This window comes from Crocuta crocuta, unplaced genomic scaffold (genome assembly GCF_008692635.1).
Source record: "Crocuta crocuta isolate KB4526 unplaced genomic scaffold, BGI_CrCroc_1.0 scaffold9, whole genome shotgun sequence".
Taxonomy (NCBI): Eukaryota; Metazoa; Chordata; class Mammalia; order Carnivora; family Hyaenidae; genus Crocuta; species Crocuta crocuta.
Genome location: NW_027551567.1, coordinates 6,158,817 through 6,169,998, shown reverse-complemented (window position 1 = coordinate 6,169,998; position 11,182 = coordinate 6,158,817). Strand labels below are relative to the sequence as shown.

The 11,182-nt window shown below is 41.6% G+C and overlaps 1 protein-coding gene across 1 annotated transcript in view; it reads left to right on the top strand.

Moving 5' to 3' along the window:
- Positions 1-1,192: 1,192 nt before the first annotated feature.
- The window catches only part of MRAP2 (melanocortin 2 receptor accessory protein 2), a 51,616-nt gene continuing 41,626 nt past the window's right edge, over positions 1,193-11,182 (top strand). Inside the window, exon 1 of the mRNA XM_077750293.1 lies at positions 1,193-1,266. The gene's annotated coding sequence lies outside the window, so the exon portion shown is untranslated. The remainder of the gene's footprint in view (positions 1,267-11,182) is intronic.

Sequence of the window (11,182 nt, the reverse complement as noted above, 5' to 3'; positions counted from 1 at the left end):
AATGGAACTAGCTTTTTTTTTTTTTAAAAAAAAAGTCAGTGATATCAGGAATCTTTTTCTGACACTGAGAGATGTCAGAATCCCACCTCCCACCTCCGCCAGCCTGCATGCGTGCTGCTAATGTTGCATTTTCCCCACTGCCCTGTGGTTCTGGTTAAACCATGGTTCTGGGGCAGCAGTCTTCCTGAGTTTGAAGGCAAGCTCCTCCATTTACTATAATCTGTGACCTCAGACAATTCATTTAACCTCCCTAAACTACAGTTTCCTCATTTGTAAAACGGTAATAATACTGCCTGATAGGGCGCCTGTGAGCAGTAAAGAAAGTGCCTCCCACAATAAAGAACATCTCAGTGCGAGGAATGCAGCAAGGGCTTTCTCCCAGATGCCAGCAGGACTCGCTCTCTTATCTCAGTTCTTTTTGTTTTCTTAATATTTTAAAATACAATTTATTGTCAAATTGGCTAACATGCAATGTGTAAAGTGTGCTCTTGGTTTTTGGGGTAGATTCCCACGGTTCATCGCTCACATACTCAAGAGCCACCTTCACGTTGGGGCCGCCTCGGACCACAGCCATCAACATTCTTTATCCCCTCCCCGAGTTCTTCTTTCTCGGCCGCATTTACTGCTATTGCGCACACTACCCATTTTACTTATTGATGTTTACTGAGTGTGTCTTTACTAGAATACTAGCTCCAGGAGGTAGTATCCACAGAGCCCAGATCAGTGTCTGGCATGGAACACGGAGTCAGTAAAGATTTACTGGAAGGGAGGAGTGAGCCACCTCTGTTAACTTGAAACCACTCTCGGTCCAGTCCTATCCTTTTGACGCCCCGTTTGGGGGACATTTAGGCTGTCCGTTGGCACCCGTACCTGGAAGCAAGAGGAGGAACTGAAATTGAGGTAATTTTAGTAGCTCCTGCTAGAGGACCCCGGCCTCACTGAACTTGAATCCAACGCTGAGGATTTCTCATAAATCTCGTTCCTGCTGCCCCTCTCCAGCTCATTAGTTAAAATCGGCCTGAGGGACTCCGTGCAGAGCTGGGGAGGGTAAAGAATTCTCGGATCCCTTTCCCCTTTCTTGGCGGAAAGCTCTTAGCCAGACAGCGAAGGGCAGGGTTCGGCAAAGCTCGCCTCCTCCGGGCCTCGGCATCNCACCGCCGCGCCAGAGCGACTCTCCAAGCCCGGGGCCGCGGGAGGAGGTGGCGACGGTGGCGAAGCTCACGCACCTCGGAGGAGCGGTGCCCGCGGTCCGGGGAGCGCCAGCCGGTAACCGCGGGCGGGACGGGGCTCCCAGGGCCGCGCAGAGCCGAGGCACTGGGTGCCGGAGGCTCGAGAGACGGCAGGCAGTCGGGCTCCGTGGCGTTTGGGGGTGGATTTTAGTTGGGGGATGTTTGGGAGGATGGGAGTGGGAAGGGGAAAACTGGGGCTTGAGGGTGCGCAGGAGAAGAGTGAGACCCCGAGGAGAACACCCAAGTTTAAAACCTTCCTCGCAGCCGCTGATGGGAGCGTCCCGTCCGAAAAGGCTGGGAGCGGTGGCGTTCGGGGCTGGGGCTTCGGCTTGGGTTCCGCTCCGCTGCGAAGGCCGTGGAACACCTTCTCCCGCCCGTGAGAAAACTTTCCACGCCCTGGTCTGCCTGCCACCTCTGTGCCCTACAACGAAGAGCCTTGTGGGCGCGGGGGACCCTACGCATCCAGGGGAAACGCACTGTCCGCTGGCCCGGGGTGCACGCCGGCAGTGGGCAGGGTTCTCGGCATCAACCCTGGCTTGACCGTTAATTCATTTTGTTTGCGCTACGGAGCCCGCCGGCAGGTCATTTTACTGATGAGAGGGACACGCCGGTTTCATTTTTCTTCCTTTTGCGTCCTTGCTGCATAATTAATTGAGGAAGACAAAAGGTTGTCTCATTGAAAAGTTGTTTGGAGGCTTTGTGGTTCCTAAGCAGTTTAGAAGTCTGGAGGAATCCCAGCTTTTGCTCTGGATTTAATCTCATGACAAAAGGAAACATTTAATGGTGTCCTGAAAGCAAAGGGGGTTTGGGGGATATTGTCCAAGCTAACTTCCATCTATAAATCCTCATGAAAACCCCAAAGGTACATGATAGTATTTCCAGTTTGCCCGTGAAAAATACTTAGGTTGAGATACAAGTTTTCCAACCGAATCCTCCAGTTAGTAGTGGCAGTAGAGGTCTGGAAACTAGGACTGTGAGACTAGCGCCCCTTAGGTACATAGCAAGAGGTGCCTTACCAAGAACACAGGCAGGCAAGTGGCCTGGGTTCAGGGTGGGAGAGGCCACCATGGGCTGGAATGCCCACCTCAAGGGGTTATGCTCTGAACATCCAATGTTCATGGAAGACGACAGGGCATCAGCAGGTGCAGAAGGCAGAGTTGCTCGAGTTGCTCCCAGTTTACTTCTTTCTGGGAGCAAATAAGTGAGACCCGTTTAAGAGATCTTGAAACCTAAGACTGGGCTGGATTGCTCAAGGCCCAAATGACAGGCATCCTAGAGCAGTGAAAGCATTCACAATCACCCTTAAGCTGGCTTGGTAGAGGAGAACCCCAACCAGACTTTTTGAAAGAGGGGTACATTGAATCCTGGCAGCATTCCATAACAAATTTTTAAGGGAGAAAGCTCAAGACTACCTAGGAAAGGATTTGCAAAGACAATTTATGCCAAACTATTTCTTTTTTCTAGAGACTTACCTGGTTGTAGATGGGGGCATGCCATATCCCGTTGTTTTTCAAATGTGGGTTATAACTCATATAGGGTAATGATATGAATGTAGTGAGTTGCATTAACATTTTTTTTTAAGTTTATTTTAGGGGCGCCTGGGTGGCTCAGTCGGTTAAGCGTCCAACTTCAGCTCAGGTCATGACCTCACAGTTTGTGGGTTCGAGCCCCGCGTCGGGCTCTGTGCTGACAGCTCAGAGCCTGGAGCCTGCTTCAGAGTCTGTATCTCCCTCTCTCTCTGACCCTCCCCTGCTCACGCTGCCTCTCTCTCTCTCTTTCAGAAATAAATAAATTATTTAAAAAAAGTTTATTTAATTTATTTATTTGAGAGAGAGGGAGAGAGAATGGGGGAGAAAGAAAGTCCTAAGCAGGCTCTGTGCCCTCAGCACGGAGCCTGACAGGGGACTCAATCCCATGAAACGTGAGATCATGACCTGAGCCCAAATCAAGAGTTGGATGCTTAACCAACTGAGCCACCCAGGCGCCCCACCATCAGCAATTTTTTAGAACATGAAATTAAATAGAAGAGAAAGCATCAAGTGCATTGTATGTGCAAGGGGGAATATTGTTTTGTGAACTGTGTATGTATATTATTCTGTGTTCATCCTGCTGCCTCAGCAGAGGTGTACATACCTATCCCTGGCTGCCCCCACTCCACTCCTGGTGGGGTTTTGCTTTGCAAATTATATCATCTGCACATTTTGGAAAATGTAGCCTTCATCTTCCCCAATTCTCTAGGCCTGATATCATGCCAATCAGAATTCCTCTATGAATCCTTTATTTTTGAACTTTCATTTATTTTTTTAGAGTTTTTATTTAAATTCCAGCTAGTTAACATACAGTGTAACATTAGTTTCAGGTGTACAATATAATGATTCAACATGTCCATACAACACCTGGTGCTCATCACAAGTGCCTTCCTCAATCCCCATCACCTATTTCACCCATTCCCCCCACCTGTCTCTCTTCTGGTAACCATTAGTTCTCTATAGTTAAGAGTCTGTTTCTTGATTTGGTTCTCTTTTTCCCCCTTTGCTCATTTGTTTTGCTTCTTACATTCTACACATGAGTGAAATTATATGGTATTTTTCTTTCCCTGATTGACTTATTTTGCTTAGCCTAATACTCTCTAGTNTTTAGAGTTTTTATTTAAATTCCAGCTAGTTAACATACAGTGTAACATTAGTTTCAGGTGTACAATATAATGATTCAACATGTCCATACAACACCTGGTGCTCATCACAAGTGCCTTCCTCAATCCCCATCACCTATTTCACCCATTCCCCCCACCTGTCTCTCTTCTGGTAACCATTAGTTCTCTATAGTTAAGAGTCTGTTTCTTGATTTGGTTCTCTTTTTCCCCCTTTGCTCATTTGTTTTGCTTCTTACATTCTACACATGAGTGAAATTATATGGTATTTTTCTTTCCCTGATTGACTTATTTTGCTTAGCCTAATACTCTAGTTCCATCCACGTCATTGAAAATGGCAAGATTTCATTCTTTTTTATGGCTGAGTAATATTCCATTGTGTTTATATACTACATCTTCTTTATCCATCCATCAATCAATGGACACTTGGGCTCCATAATTTGGCTATTGTAGATAATGCTGCTATAAACATTGGGGTTCATGTATCCCTTTTGAATTAGGATTTTTGCATTCATTGGACAAAATGAAATTTTATAGTAGTAGTGAAAATTGCTAGATTGTAGGGTAGTTCTCTTTTTAACTTCTTGAGGGAACTCCATACTGTTTTCCAGAGTGGCTGCACCAGTTTGCATTCCCACCAATAGTACAAGAGGACTCCTCTATGCCCACATCCTCTGCAAAACCTGGCTTGTTTCTTGTGATGTTGATTTTAGTCATTCTGACAGGTGTGAGGTGGTATCTCATTGTAGTTTTGATTTGCATGTCCCTGATGATCAGTGATGTTGAACATCTTTTCATGTGTCTGTTGGCCATGTGTGTGTCTTCTTTGCAAAAATATCTATTCATGTCTTCTGCCCATTTTTAAATTGGATTATTTGTTGTTTGGGTGTTGAGTTTTGTAAGTTCTTCATATATTTTGGGTACTAATTCTTTATTGGATATGTCATTTGCAAATATCTTTTCCCATTCTGTAGGTTGCCTTTTACTTTTGTTGATTGTTTCCTTTGCTGTGCAGAAGCCTTTTCTTTTGACATAGTCCCAATAGTTCATTTTTGGTATTGTTTCCCTTGCCTCAGGAGACTTATCTAGAAAAAGTTACTACAGCCAATGTCAGAGAAATGACTGTCTGTGATTTCTTCAATGATTTTATGGTTTCAGGTCTCACATTTAGTCTTTAATTCATTTTGAGTTTATTTTTGTATATGGTGAAAGAGAATAGGCCAGGTTCATTCTTCTGCATGTCTCTGTCCAATTTTCCCAACACCATTTGTTGAAGAGCCTGTCTTTTTTCCATTGGATACTCTTTCCTGCTTTGTTGAAGATTAATTGATCATATAATTATGGATTCATTTCTGGGATTTCTATTCTGTTCTATTGATCTATGTGTCTATTTTTGTTTCAGTACCATCTGTTTTGATTAGAATGGCTTTGTAATATAATTTAAGTCTAGAAGTGTGATGCCTCCAGATTTGCATTTCTTTTTCAAGATTGCTTTGGCTATTTGAGATCTGTGGTTCCATACAATTTTTAGGATTTTTATTCTAGTTCTTTGAAAAATGCTGTTGGTATTTTGATAGGGATTGCCTTAAATGTATAGATTGTTTTGGGTAGTGTAGACATTTTAACAATGTTGGTTCTTCCAATCCATAGCAAGGAATGTCTCTTCGTTTCTTTTGTCATCTTTAATTTCTTTCATCGTGTTTTATAGTTTTCAGAGTATGGTCTTGCACCTCTTTGGTTAGGTTTATTCCTAGGTATCTTATTGTTTTTGGTGCAGTCATAAATGGGATGGCTTTCTTAATTTCTTTTTCTGCTGCTTCATTATTAGTGTATATAAATGCAACATATTCCTGTACTTGCTTTTGTATCTTGCAACTTTATTGAATTCATTAATCAGTTCTAGTAGTTTTTTTTTTGTGGAGTCTTCAGGTTTTCTTTATATAGTATCATGTGATCTGCAAAGAGTGCAAATTTTACCTCTTCCTTGCTGACTTAGATGCCTTTTATTTATTTTTGTTGTCTGATTGCTGTGGTGGACTTCCAGTAGTATATTGAATAAAAGTGGAGAAAGTGGACATCCCTGTCTTGTTCCTGATCTTAGAGGGAAAGCTCTCACCTTTTCCTCATTTAGGATGATATTAGCTATATATGGCCTTTATTTTATTGAAGTATGCTTCCTCTAAATCTGTGGTGAGAGTTTTTATCATGAATGGATGTTGTATTTTGTCAAGGGCTTTTCTACATCTATTGAAATAATCATATAGTTCTTATCCTTTCTTTTATTAATATGATGTATCACATTGGTTATTTGCAAATATGAACCACCCTTGCAACCCAGGAATAAATCCAAGTTGATTGGGGTGAATTATTTTTTTAAGGTACTGTTGGATTTGGTTTGCTAGTATTTTATTGAGGACTTTTGTATCTATGTTCATCAGAAATATTGGCCTATAGTTCTCTTTTTGTGTGTTTTCTTTATCAGGCTTTGGTATCAGGGTAATGTTGACTTCATAAAATGATTTTGGAGGTTTTCTTTCCTTTTCTGGTTTATGGAATAGTTTGAGAAGAACAGGTATTAACTCTTCTTTAAATGTGGGGTAGAATTCAGCTATAAAGCTATGTGGTCCTGGACTGTTGTTTGTTGGGAGTTTTTTTTATCAATCTGTCCAAATTTTCTATTTCTTCCTGTTCAGTTTCGTTAGTTTGTATATTTTTAGGAAATTGTCCATTTCCTCTAGGTTGTCCAGTTTGTTGGCATATAGTTTTCATAGTATTCTCTTATAATTGTTTGTATTTCTGTGGTGTTGGATATTATTTTTTTCTCTCTTACTTGTGGTTTTATTTATTTGAGGGTTTTTTTCATTTTTCCTTGGTAAGTCTGGATAGATGTTTATCAATTTTGTTGTTGTTGTTGTTGTTGTTTTCAAAGAACCAGCTCCTGGTTTAATTGATTTGTTCTATTGTTTTGTTGTGGTGGTGGTGGTTTTGTTTTGTTTTGTTTTGTTTCTTAGTCTTTATACCATTTATTTCTGCTTTAATCTTTATTATTTCCTTCCTTCTAGTGGCTTTAGGCTTCATTTGTTGTTAATTTTCTATCTCCTGTAGGTGTAAGCTTAGGTTTTTATTTGAGACTTTTCTTGCTCATAAGGGAGGCCTGTATTGCTATATATTTCTTCTTTTATTTCCTGGTCGACTCATTTATTGTTTGGTAGAATGTTATTTAACAACCATTTTTTGGTCTTTCTAGATTTTTTTTTTTCTGTGGTTGACTTCTAGTTTCATAGTGTTGTGGTCAGAAAGGTGCATGATATGACTTCAATCTTGTATTTGTTGAGACTGACTTTGTGGACTAATATGTGATCTCTTCTGGAGAATGTTTATTTTTTACCTTTTAATGTTTTCAGTGTGGCAGTGACTTGCCATGGTACATCCTAGTGCGCAGTCTCGTTTACTTCTCACAGCTAGGTGGCTGTTGCTATTTACATTTTACAAATGGGGCTTCCCAAAGCTAGGGACATACAAATAGTTTAGTCACTGGTCCCCGCTCCCCATTATGGATGGCCCAAAGTGTGTCCTGCCTTTGCAGAAGTGTTTTGTAAAGTCTCATACTATCCCTAAGGATAAAGTAGGGGAACAGAGAATGCACAACAAGGCTCTGTCCCTGTCCCTGCACCTCCTTGGTATTACTTATCTGGAGAAAGACATAGAGGGGACATTTCTCAGAGCTGTGGCAAGTACAAATCTGGGAAGATATTTCATGAGACACATTTTATATCTGGGCAAGAGATAATACTAGAAGGCTGAAGTTCTAGTCCTGCATTTAGGTTCACAGTCAACTTAAAAAGTAAAACAGGGAGTTGCCCCACTGAGCAGCAATTCATGTAAAAGAAAGAAAAATACCCAGGTATTTCAGTGGCTCACCAAGCCCTGAATGGACTATAATGTGAAGTTGCTACTCAGTTGCATACTTGGGTTGCACTGACAACGACAAGCCTTTTTTTTTTTTTTTTTAATTTAACAGCCATTAGTATGGAGCTTAGTATGTGCCAAGCATACTTATGAGTGTTTCACAATTTTATCTCAATCCCTATCACAACCTCATGAAGCAGGAAATACAATTATCACCATTCTCATGTGACAGATAAGAAGTGTGAAGCACAGAAGAACTAAGTAATTTGTTTAAGATTACATAGCAAGTAAACAGTAGATCTGGGATTAGAACCTGGGCCCTTAACTACTACCATCTACCTCAAACCTGTGGTGACTGGATCATGGGAGCCTAGGTTCCCTCCACACAGCGTCCCCTTCTGGTGGCACTTTAATTCAGGACAGAAACTAACTTTGCAGCATCCGGAGCAAAGTGGCCTGGATGATGAGGTCTGAAGACTAGGCCACGTGAGGAACGGCAAGTGTGTAGCCTGGCAGATAGGAGCCTTGGCCAGTTATGAGACCAGTCCTCAGATATCTGAGGAAGAGGGTGTAGGTGTGTTCCCAGTCTCAGATTAAGCCAATTTGGGGTGACTTTCTGTCAGGGCTGGGAAAGTATTCCCCTCCAGTGAGAGAGTTTTGACTTTTATGTCTCTGCCCCTTTCAATGCTCAAATTCCTCAACTTTTCTAGATACATAAAAGTCAAATGAACTTTAAAAATAATTGGAGATTATAGCCTACCCTAAACATTTGTATGTGTGGGTCTGTAAATAGGGTGCTGAAGTAAAGTTTTGACTGAGCCACCCATTCAAATTATGTGAAATTCCAAAAGATAGTGCTAGACCACCAAGAAATTTTAGTGTATATATTTGAGAACTTTTCCATAATAAATCCCACTGGCCGCTTCAAGAATATGAGGATTAAGTGAGGAGGCTTTATTAAAGAGATTTTGTCAGAAAGATCATTTCCTTCATCCCAAATCCACCAAGGGGGACTTTTGAGGAACCACTAGTTGACCTGTACATTGCGTTTTTTGCTTTTGGGGCTCATGAAACTCTCGGGGCTTCTGAGGGTTTGTTTGGGCGTAAGATATCATATGACTTCCTGTGAGGCCAAGTGAGACCTGTGGGAAAGAGGGCTGGCCTGGAGTCACTATAAATTCATCCCAAGAGTGAGGATACCCCAGCAGCTAGAGTTTCCAGAAACCCAGAGGCTAATGTAAGAGTGAGGAGTCAGCTGAAGGACAGTGAGTATCACTAAAGCACCCATAAAGAGAATGTGTGAAGACCATTAATATAGTCCTGGCCCCCTACTTTGATCTTGGCGGGGTGAGAAACTGGCCAGCAGTGAGACATAAAGTAGAGAAAAAGAAAAGAGATCAACATTCCCCTAATGCCTGCAGAGACCAGCTTTCAGAAGGACAAGCTGGCATAGGGCAGGAAATTTAATGTTATAACCAGGTTGGAGTTTCTTTTATTTCCAGACTGCACACTTGAATTCTTTTGGGACTTTGAAGTGGTTGCTTAAGCAGAAAGGTCTACCCAAGGATCTACTCAAGTGTTCATCTGAGGACAGGGAGAATGAATCCGCTGAATGCATTTTAAGGAGCAACGGAAGAAAAAAATAAAATTGACATTTGATCAGGTCCCACAGCTGCCCCAGCTCAGAGTATGGATTATATAGTCTTGGGTTGAAATAGTAAAGAGTAATTGTCTGTTTGCTTGATGTTACATGTACTCCAGACTTGGGGGTAGCAACATTTAGAAAAGGAAAAAAAATATTTACTTGCTCAGAGTGCAGCGGTGTCAGGCTTCAGAAGACTGGCTCATCAAATAAAAATACAATGAATACTTGAAAGAAAATACCCCATAATATTATCAGAGTTCTCAAGTGTCCACTAGTCTATTGTTCATGGTTGAAAGCAACTTTCACATATGATTACTGTAGTCCCCAAAGTCATGACTTATCTTCAGACAACCCAGAGCAAACGATCAGAAATAAAATGGTTTTCCTTAGGGAGTCCAGGCTTATGGGACATGTTCAAGGTTTTATTATTTGGGGTACCAACTTTTAGACAGGATGGTCATGTTATTTTTGGCTTATCTCAGGGACAAAGTGATTTTTCTTCTTGATTGGAGAATAAGAATTGCTTAGTCCTATTAGAAAGAGGGGAAAGTATGCAGTTTGCTTCTTGCTTGCAAACATGATTTTCAATCCGTTATGGTGGTGCTGACATGTGAAGTAAAGAACCGGAAGTTGAGCATCTTTTTATGAAATATTAAAATTATGGATGTTAAAGTCTGAGTTGAATTGTTGCTTGTGCCTCTGTTACTAAGATCTATCCAATTTTCGCCTGACTAGAGAATATTAGTAAATTTTATAACCCTTCAAGTGAAAATAATTTATAAGCTTCAAATAATCATTCTCCTCAAAGGGGCCTTTGTTGTCTTCATGTCCTTGGTAACAGCAAAAACAAGAATTAAAGGCGGAGGTGGGGCAGGCTGAGGGGACTGCTTCCTACATGTCAACTCTACCTACAGTTGCCTGGTTGATCAAGAATGAAAACTTAGATATAAGGGAGGATATGTGGGCGTAAACAGCACCTGTATTTATATTAATCTTTGTGTAGATTTCCCCCAAATATAATTCTCTTGTGTGGAATAAAAAAGAGAAAAAAAGGTAAATCTGAAGATGTGGACACTGTATCACGTAAACCAACATATATTCCAGCCAGTGTTCCTCTAAAATCTTCATTAAATTATCTCCAAAGGAGAGGATAGTTAACCCATGTTTCTGGGAGTCTGAAGCAGAGGCCACGGCTACCAGAAGCAAATATGTATTTATCTTGAACATTCATTTGATATTTGCAGTTTACTCTATAACATATCTGTCCTTAATTAATTTGAAAATATAATCTAAGTCTTCTTTTAAATGCATTCTTTTGAATGTATTTTAAGGGGCAACGGAAGAGAAAAATAGAATTGATGTTCGATCAGGTCCCACAGCTGTGCCAGCTCAGAGTATGGATTATATACGCTTGGGTTGAAATAGTAAAGAGTAACGGTCTGTTTGCTGGATGTTACATGTACTCCAGGCTTGGAGGTAGGAACATTGAACCAGAAGGATGATCCGGGTATGCCCTGAGACTTGGGGGGCAGCCCTCAGCAGGCAGAGGAGGGAACTGGCATTTCTGACCCGTGGCTGTACAAAGCTCTGTCTGGCTGTCTTCTGGCCAGTCCTTCTGGCCAGCTGAGGAGGCCCAGGGGAGCCTGGAGCCTGCAGCCTGGCTGGCCTTGCTCTGCCAGACTCCTGTCTGCTTGTAATTAGGGAATGTACTAGGTTGGCAGTGGGTACTGTAGGTGGAGAAACCAGAAA